This window comes from Schistocerca piceifrons, unplaced genomic scaffold (assembly GCF_021461385.2).
Source record: "Schistocerca piceifrons isolate TAMUIC-IGC-003096 unplaced genomic scaffold, iqSchPice1.1 HiC_scaffold_569, whole genome shotgun sequence".
NCBI classification, from domain to species: domain Eukaryota; kingdom Metazoa; phylum Arthropoda; class Insecta; order Orthoptera; family Acrididae; genus Schistocerca; species Schistocerca piceifrons.
Window position 1 is genome coordinate 60,832 of NW_025728809.1, and position 9,169 is coordinate 70,000.

At 50.5% G+C, this 9,169-nt stretch overlaps 8 non-coding genes across 8 annotated transcripts; 6 read left to right on the plus strand and 2 right to left on the minus strand.

Annotated features, from left to right (window-relative positions):
* Nucleotides 1-474: 474 nt before the first annotated feature.
* Trnag-ucc lies at nt 475-546 on the minus strand. Its single transcript has one exon. It is a non-coding gene; the product is annotated as a tRNA-Gly (tRNA).
* A 342-nt stretch (nt 547-888) lies between these two features.
* Trnag-gcc lies at nt 889-959 on the plus strand. The gene has a single exon. It is a non-coding gene; the product is annotated as a tRNA-Gly (tRNA).
* Nucleotides 960-1,340: 381 nt separating this feature from the next.
* Nucleotides 1,341-1,413, plus strand: Trnam-cau. The gene has a single exon. It is a non-coding gene; the product is annotated as a tRNA-Met (tRNA).
* Nucleotides 1,414-1,718: 305 nt separating this feature from the next.
* On the plus strand, nt 1,719-1,790 carry Trnae-uuc. Its single transcript has one exon. It is a non-coding gene; the product is annotated as a tRNA-Glu (tRNA).
* A 198-nt stretch (nt 1,791-1,988) lies between these two features.
* On the plus strand, nt 1,989-2,062 carry Trnai-aau. Its single transcript has one exon. It is a non-coding gene; the product is annotated as a tRNA-Ile (tRNA).
* A 610-nt stretch (nt 2,063-2,672) lies between these two features.
* Trnag-ucc lies at nt 2,673-2,744 on the minus strand. Its single transcript has one exon. It is a non-coding gene; the product is annotated as a tRNA-Gly (tRNA).
* Nucleotides 2,745-3,086: 342 nt separating this feature from the next.
* Nucleotides 3,087-3,157, plus strand: Trnag-gcc. Its single transcript has one exon. It is a non-coding gene; the product is annotated as a tRNA-Gly (tRNA).
* Nucleotides 3,158-3,538: 381 nt separating this feature from the next.
* Nucleotides 3,539-3,611, plus strand: Trnam-cau. The gene has a single exon. It is a non-coding gene; the product is annotated as a tRNA-Met (tRNA).
* Nucleotides 3,612-9,169: the final 5,558 nt, after the last annotated feature.

Consider the following 9,169-nt stretch of genomic DNA (forward strand, 5'->3'; position numbering starts at 1 on the left):
CAATGGCCATAATATCTTGAATACACTGGTTCTCAACCGATAAAGAGAAAATGAAAGAAAATGTCCGATTGCCGATGCGTAACAACTTTGGCCCTTGTCAGTACTTGGGCGGGTGAGCGCATGGGAACACAGGGCACTATTTGCACTTTTACTTCCTATTTTTGTTTCTCCTTTGTTTTCGGAGCTACAGCCCGATTCGGTCAGGGAGACGCCACCGTGAAATGAAGGGGGCGTGCTGTGTGTCCATCGCCTCGCCTCTCCTTACCTCTCTCAGTCGTTTCTCGTGCTTGTCGTTTTGATAAAGGCCGATTTGAGAGCGTCAGCTCTCGCGTCAGCTGAGCAAAGTCGAGACAAGTCGAGACACGAGACAAGTCGAGACACACTAAGGGCTGGTATGCAGCGAGTAAGAGGGCGAAAAAACAATAATTTAAGAGCGCGTGGCAAAAGTACTCATACGCGAAATTAAAAGCCTGCTGCGGTGGCCGGGAATCGAACGCGGATCAACCGCTTGGAAGGCAACTATGCTGACCATTACACCACCACCGCACAAGCGAGCGCCGCGCGTCCGCGCTGTGTCGGCTTCCCGCCAGTCGGCAGCGGCCGAAGGTGATCGTACCTGGCAGGCGCATTTCGAGGCAGGCTAGGGGAGCACATCCAGACGCATTCGGACAGCGTATCCGCGCACATTTCGCATCCTTTGGCAAGAGTTGGGCGCCGGCGACGCAAGAGTACGCAGAGGACCGCGTTCTGGCGGCATTTTTAAGCAGTGCAGTGCAGGATTCAGCGTCTGCAGCATCTTTCCCACAGAATGCTACGGCGCTTGACGGCAGTCCCACTTTCCCTTGAGACATCTGCTCGGGAAGCAGCGTCAAGTTACCGCTGGCCCCAGCATCGGTGGTTCAGTGGTAGAATGCTCGCCTGCCACGCGGGCGGCCCGGGTTCGATTCCCGGCCGATGCATCATTTTGCTTTTCCCGCGATGATGCTGCCGCGTGGCTTGAGCGCTTGAGATGCACGATCCACAAGAATGTGTAGCTGGATTTCCCTTGAGAAGGACCGAGAACGCAGCACTCGCGGGTCCCCACTAGGACGCTCGCATCATGTTCTACAGACTAGCGTCGGCCTGGCCTCACAAGTTGCTGGGTCCGGGTGCCTCCGAGGCTCTGAACTTTAACGACAAGGAGTGCTGCCTATCGTTGCAACAGCTGCAGCAGCACCGCAATCAACTGGGCCGGCAGTGCACGTGTAGCAACAGAACACGTTATCCAGGAAGTACAGTGTCTCTACGTCTAATATTGGGTACGGTATTTACCCAGTTTCCAGGACAAGCGGTGCATCCGTGCCTCGGTAGCGCAGTAGGCAGCGCGTAAGTCTCATAATCTTAAGGTCGTGAGTTCGATCCTCACCCGGGGCATTTAATTTTCTGTGACTGATGGTGGTGCTGTTGCTAGGGCGCCAACGTATTTCTTGTTTGTTATCCACAACGTTTCAACGCTTCAGCGGGAAAATGTTTACTTCCTGTTATTGCTACTTACAGCTTCCCTTTTCCTCTTCTCCCAGCAGAGCATGAAGCCAAAAGCATTGCTCTGCGGCGTTTGAGGTGCGCGCCTTGCCAGTCAGTATGTGCAAAGATGCTCGCAAAGAGAGAGGGGCGCCGACGCGGCACTCGACACGAAATGCGCCAAGCGACCGTACGAACGGTCGAACGAAACGTCCACATCCGGTGTGGTCTAGTGGCTAGGATACCTGGCTTTCACCCAGGAGGCCCGGGTTCGATTCCCGGTACCGGAACGGAATTTTTTCCACACGAATCGTGGCAAGTTTGAGCTGTCCGAGCAGCCGTTTGCCGTCCTGCTCGCAATATAGCTACTGTTTCGTGACCGTCAGCAGAATATAGACTAGGGAAGCAGACACACGACGACCATAGAAATGGTGTATGGCTTCATGCCACCTGTTTCCAGCGTAGGGCTGAGCAGCTGCATCTGCCGAGGCCCGTTAGCTCAGTTGGTTAGAGCGTCGTGCTAATAACGCGAAGGTCGTGGGTTCGATCCCCCCACGGGCCACTACTCTTTTACTACTACGAAAAGGCAGCGCCGATTTCAGCTGGCGAGTGTGATGACCAAAAGATCATCACCCTGCGTGGAAGTTGACAGAGGATCCGAACCCGACTCGTCGGGAAGCGCTACAGCATTCACTCGCCAATGGCCATAATATCTTGAATACACTGGTTCTCAACCGATAAAGAGAAAATGAAAGAAAATGTCCGATTGCCGATGCGTAACAACTTTGGCCCTTGTCAGTACTTGGGCGGGTGAGCGCATGGGAACACAGGGCACTATTTGCACTTTTACTTCCTATTTTTGTTTCTCCTTTGTTTTCGGAGCTACAGCCCGATTCGGTCAGGGAGACGCCACCGTGAAATGAAGGGGGCGTGCTGTGTGTCCATCGCCTCGCCTCTCCTTACCTCTCTCAGTCGTTTCTCGTGCTTGTCGTTTTGATAAAGGCCGATTTGAGAGCGTCAGCTCTCGCGTCAGCTGAGCAAAGTCGAGACAAGTCGAGACACGAGACAAGTCGAGACACACTAAGGGCTGGTATGCAGCGAGTAAGAGGGCGAAAAAACAATAATTTAAGAGCGCGTGGCAAAAGTACTCATACGCGAAATTAAAAGCCTGCTGCGGTGGCCGGGAATCGAACGCGGATCAACCGCTTGGAAGGCAACTATGCTGACCATTACACCACCACCGCACAAGCGAGCGCCGCGCGTCCGCGCTGTGTCGGCTTCCCGCCAGTCGGCAGCGGCCGAAGGTGATCGTACCTGGCAGGCGCATTTCGAGGCAGGCTAGGGGAGCACATCCAGACGCATTCGGACAGCGTATCCGCGCACATTTCGCATCCTTTGGCAAGAGTTGGGCGCCGGCGACGCAAGAGTACGCAGAGGACCGCGTTCTGGCGGCATTTTTAAGCAGTGCAGTGCAGGATTCAGCGTCTGCAGCATCTTTCCCACAGAATGCTACGGCGCTTGACGGCAGTCCCACTTTCCCTTGAGACATCTGCTCGGGAAGCAGCGTCAAGTTACCGCTGGCCCCAGCATCGGTGGTTCAGTGGTAGAATGCTCGCCTGCCACGCGGGCGGCCCGGGTTCGATTCCCGGCCGATGCATCATTTTGCTTTTCCCGCGATGATGCTGCCGCGTGGCTTGAGCGCTTGAGATGCACGATCCACAAGAATGTGTAGCTGGATTTCCCTTGAGAAGGACCGAGAACGCAGCACTCGCGGGTCCCCACTAGGACGCTCGCATCATGTTCTACAGACTAGCGTCGGCCTGGCCTCACAAGTTGCTGGGTCCGGGTGCCTCCGAGGCTCTGAACTTTAACGACAAGGAGTGCTGCCTATCGTTGCAACAGCTGCAGCAGCACCGCAATCAACTGGGCCGGCAGTGCACGTGTAGCAACAGAACACGTTATCCAGGAAGTACAGTGTCTCTACGTCTAATATTGGGTACGGTATTTACCCAGTTTCCAGGACAAGCGGTGCATCCGTGCCTCGGTAGCGCAGTAGGCAGCGCGTAAGTCTCATAATCTTAAGGTCGTGAGTTCGATCCTCACCCGGGGCATTTAATTTTCTGTGACTGATGGTGGTGCTGTTGCTAGGGCGCCAACGTATTTCTTGTTTGTTATCCACAACGTTTCAACGCTTCAGCGGGAAAATGTTTACTTCCTGTTATTGCTACTTACAGCTTCCCTTTTCCTCTTCTCCCAGCAGAGCATGAAGCCAAAAGCATTGCTCTGCGGCGTTTGAGGTGCGCGCCTTGCCAGTCAGTATGTGCAAAGATGCTCGCAAAGAGAGAGGGGCGCCGACGCGGCACTCGACACGAAATGCGCCAAGCGACCGTACGAACGGTCGAACGAAACGTCCACATCCGGTGTGGTCTAGTGGCAGTCTGCCTGCAGCGGCCGTGGCGTGCGGTTGTCTGTGCTCCGCGCTGCGGCTGGCTTGTTTACTTCTGCGGGGTAAGTCGCTCGCTAGCAGCGGTTATTCTTGCGTTTGTGGAATGACGATGATAATTCAGTGATGGCACATACTATGAGGAAAGACACCTTGAAGTTAACGTTCGATAACACGTTTGCCCGACCAACATCCTTTGAAATCGAGGATTTCCTCGAAGAAGTGATGAAAATTGGCCTCGATGAGATTATCGGTATACATTTGTCGATTCTGTCTAGCATCGTTTATATCAAGATGAGAGATGCCGAGTTTTGTGACAAACTAGTTGACTCCTTTAGTTCTGGTTTGAAGTTTAAGCATAGTGATGGCAATGTGGGTGTGGTTACTGTTTCTCACGCCGGGCTTGGACTTCGCACAATTCGCATTTTTGAACTACCGTTTGAGGTCCCAGCAGACCAGATAAACGTTGCGATATCGCCGTATGGCAAAGTTTTGAGCAACTTTGCCGAACGTTGGTCTCCGGCGCATAAGTATCCGGTACTGAATGGCGTCAGGCAGCTTAAAGTTGACTTGCAACGACATATTCCGTCGTACGTCACGGTTTGTGGGTACCGTGCCGTCGTAATGTATGATGGCCAACCTAGAACATGTGCCAGATGTAACTCGACGGGACATGTTCGTGCGGAATGTTTACAGCGTCGTGTAGTTCAACTGCCAACCGGAGAGAGTGTTCGCCCTCCCGCGATGTCAACATTACAGCCATCGTACGTGTCGGTTGCCCGCGGTGAGCCGTCCATACAACTGATTCGCGATAAACCTGCCGGACCCAGTTCCGTCGTTAATGTGACGTCTCCGGACACGCCAGTCGCGTCCGAGATGGCTGCTTCTGAAACACATGAAACTAACAGGACCAGTGAGATGGCGGTGGACCAGCCCTCACGGGGTGCCGAGTTGGTGGAGGTGTCCATGGCTCCTGCTCCCATGTCTGAACGAGTCGCTGAAACGATGCCCAACTCCGACACAGTAATACGTGGTAATCGATCTCCGAAGAAAAATAAAAAGCGGAGGATGGCTCACCAAGGTGCGGAAGATACAGCACCGAGCTTGCGGGGAAAGGCTAAATTAATCGGTCAGAATTTAAAAGAAGGGCCCGCAGAAGCTGCCGCCTCGCCTTCGCGCTCGCGGGACACAACGCGATCAGACGACACCATGTCGGAGACTCCCACGATGTACGACAGCGGACCAGATGAGACGCCCACTCAGCAAACTGAGCCACAGAATACGAATCCACCAGTTTCTGAGCCAGTAGGCACCCTTTGCTCTCCCAATTGGGCGGACGAGTTTGAAACGAACGAAGCTGATGTAGAGATGCAGGAGGATTCCACACCCTCGACCGGCTCCTTGCCCCCCGTATCAGCGGTTGATGGACACAACGTCCACGTGGCCATGGCTACTCAAACGACCGACACGGTCAGCGCCTCCAATTGAAGGCTGTATGACGCACCCTATCGTTTGCTCCTTTCGTACCAAACATCTATGACCACCTTGCAGGCCTACAAGATCCTGACTCTCAATATCAATAAGATACGCAGTGATTTGAATCTGAAGAACTTACAAGACTTGTTATACGCAGCCGACATCGATATAGCCATGCTTCAGGAAGTGAGTGAGATCAGGTTAGACCACATAGCAGGGTATAACGCTTTCGTGAACCCTGGCAACGGTTTCGAACTTGGAACAGCATTACTGTTAAAAGAAGGGATCGTTGCAAATTGTGAGGCCAAACTGGTGACCGGCAGAGGGATAGCAGTCACTGTCAATAACATCAGACTGATTAATATTTACGCACCTTCTGGGTCCAGTAATAGGCAACACCGTGCAGAATTTTTTCGCCACGAGATCCTTCCGCTCTTCGGGACCAACTACAGTGATGTCATTTTTGGCGGCGATTTCAATTGTGTGCTTCGTCAAATCGATCAAACTCCTCACTTTAATCGGTGTGTCGAATTAGAACAGATCATTCAAGAACTCCGCTTCACTGACACTTGGACGCACATGCACGGAGTGGAAGTGGGTTTTACGCATGTTACCAATCATTCGGCAAGTAGGTTAGATAGAATTTACATATCGCGTAATTTAACGCAACACCTGCTACACACCGAAATATGGCCAACTGTATTTTCCGACCATGCTGCCTATATCTGCACCGTCAACATGCAAAAACAGGAAACATACCGGGGTCGAGGGTTATGGAAGTTCAACATCGCACATTTGCATGATCCTGCATGTCGAGAAGCCTTCCTGTCCACCTGGACGGCATGTGAACGCAAATTCAGATCCTACAACTCCGCGATCGAGTGGTGGCTCAAATGCGCCAAACCACAAATTAGGAAAACTTTAATGTTTTACTCCCGTCAGAAAAGTCTGTGGCACAAACGGACCATGGAATTTTACTTTCAGTGTCTTCGGGAGTTGTATAAATGTGACGCGACCGTTATCGGCAATTTTGCAAAGATCAAAAGAATTCAGGCGAAACTTTTAACGCTGCAACGGAAACAGTTGGAAGGTTTTCAAATTCGGGCGCGAGTTCCTAAGACGGTGCAAGAAGAAGAGGCTGCCATGTATCACATGTTACGTGAAAGTCGACGAGGCAGTCGGAAAATCATTACACACATCCGAACCAGCACCGGGGCAATAGTTACTAAACAAAGTGACATTATGCGTGCGATTGAAGAGTACTATCGAGACCTGATGTCCAATAAAATGACAGATGATACCGTGTTTGCGGAGTTTGCGACAAATTTATCACGGAAACTCAGCCCCACAGAGGCGACTCAGCTGATGACAGAGGTGACAGAAGACGAATTAACAGACGTTATCCTAAGGAGTCCGAAGAATAAATCTCCTGGTTGCGATGGAATACCTGCAGAAGTATATCAAACCTTCTGGCCGCAGATGAAATCGAAACTCCTTGCAATATGTAAAGAACTAATGAACCCACAAAACGTTATTCCGCAGGAATTTCGACAAGGAATTGTTGTCTTACTGCCCAAGACCCCGTGCAGTAACGACCTCACTAACCTGCGACCTCTCACGTTATTAAATAGTGATTATAAACTATTCGCCCGTGTTCTGAGCCAACGACTCAAAACTGTCATGACCACAATCACAGGACAGTATCAAACGAGTGTCGGTAGAGATAGATCTATTTACCACACGCTCACGGATTACAGAGATATCATTGCCGTAGCGGAGGCTTGCAAGTTAAAATGCGCCCTCGTCATGATAGACTTTGCAAAAGCGTTCGACAGGGTGAGCCATCGTTTCCTTTTCCGCGTCATGCAGGAATTGGGGTTTCCGCGCCAGTTCACCCAAGTACTCGACAATCTGATCCGTAATAGTACGTCGCGGATTCAAATTAATGGTCGCCTCAGTGGCGCTATTGATATCGAGTGTTCGGTGAGGCAAGGCTGTCCGATGTCGATGGCTCTCTTTGCCATCGCCATAGAACCTCTGCTCGCTACGCTAACTGCACATTTGCAGGGATTGGAAATCAATAGCCAGAAGATTGTGTGCCGTGCGTACGCAGATGATGTCGGCTTTCTTGTCGTGAACGCGCAAGAAGTGCGGTCCTCACTTCAAATACTTCAACGATATGAGGCGGTATCTGGGGCGAAGGTGAACTGGCAAAAATCCGGACTCATGAATGTTGGACGGGGAATAAATCTACCCAATCATACCCGATTACGAGAAATTACCAGTATAAAGTGCTTAGGCCTTGAGTTTCGGCGGAAGATACAGAATACCATTGCTGTTAATTATAGAGCTTTACTTCATAAAGTTAGGGCATGTGTACAACTGCATAGCATGAGGAAACTGAATGCTCTCCAAAAAATTGAACTGGTCAACACTTATATCCTCTCGAAGATTAACTATGTCGCCAAAGTGTTGCCTCTTCCCAGTGGCATTGCACATAGAATGCTGTCTGCCCTGGGCCATTTTGTGACCAGAGGCAATATCTTCAAAGTTAAATATGTTACGTTGACGCTCCCTCCTCGGAAGGGCGGATTGAACCTCACAGATGTCTATAAAAAGGCACAGGCGCTCTATCTAAGCAGTATGTATAAGCTATGGACAAAATCTCCACACTGTCTCACTGCTCACCTTCTCAACGAAATCTCCCCAGCGAACCTCAACCCCCCGATTGACGTACATCATATTCCACACGACCTTTATCATTTAAAATACTTCCTGCTTGAATATAGTTATGCTCGAACAAGAATTCCGGCGAAGGAAATAACGGTGGTGAAGCAACTTTATAAGACTTTGATCGAGTCCACCTCCAGGAATAACATCGAAGACAAATATACAGCTCACAATTGGCGGGTGATTTGGGATAATATTCATTCACGCCATTTACCGTCTCACGTGCGAGCGTCTTGGTATCTCACGGTGAATCGCAAAATAGCTACCAATGCCAGACTCCATTCCATTCATCTGGCCGATTCACCCTTATGCAACACTTGCCAGGTACAAGATAGCGAGGAACACCGATTTGTCTGCGAAAAAGTGCGAGATGTTTGGGCGGTCATACGACAGTTGTTGGCGAGCATCACTAGAACATGCCCTGCGACCATAACGCCAGCTGACTTCCTCACTCCGGAGGTAGTGCCTTACCCGCAGACCAAAAGAAATTCAGTAAACTGGCTTAAAGGCCACACAGTTTACTATCTTTTCAATGTGAACGAAACGAGTAAAGAAGACTTTCTCCTGTATTTAATGATACAGCACCACCGACTACAGAAGACTAAAAACTATAAAGCTCATTTTGCAAACTTTTTAAGTCACACGATCATTTCACAGCCAATATAGGATGGAGTGCTTAAAGCCATTTCTTCCGACATGGTGGATTCCACTCTTCCTTCGGACGCCCGAAGTGAAGTCCAAAGAAGTAAGTGCGGGACAGGCTAATTTACGAGTGCGTCACTTGGATCATTCGTCACGTTCAGAAATTAACAGAATGTTTGTAATAGCGCGTTCCGTCTCATTGGCGGATGCCCTGCACAGAACTGAGTTTCCTAGTTTCTTAATTGTAACAGTCGATCCGATGGAGAGAAACAACGATAGAAGAATTTTCATTTATATTTTTCATTTCAATACTAACTCTGATTTGTGGGGTGAGACGCACTCATGCGGTGCAAAGTGCACGGATCCCCGGCTCTCCTG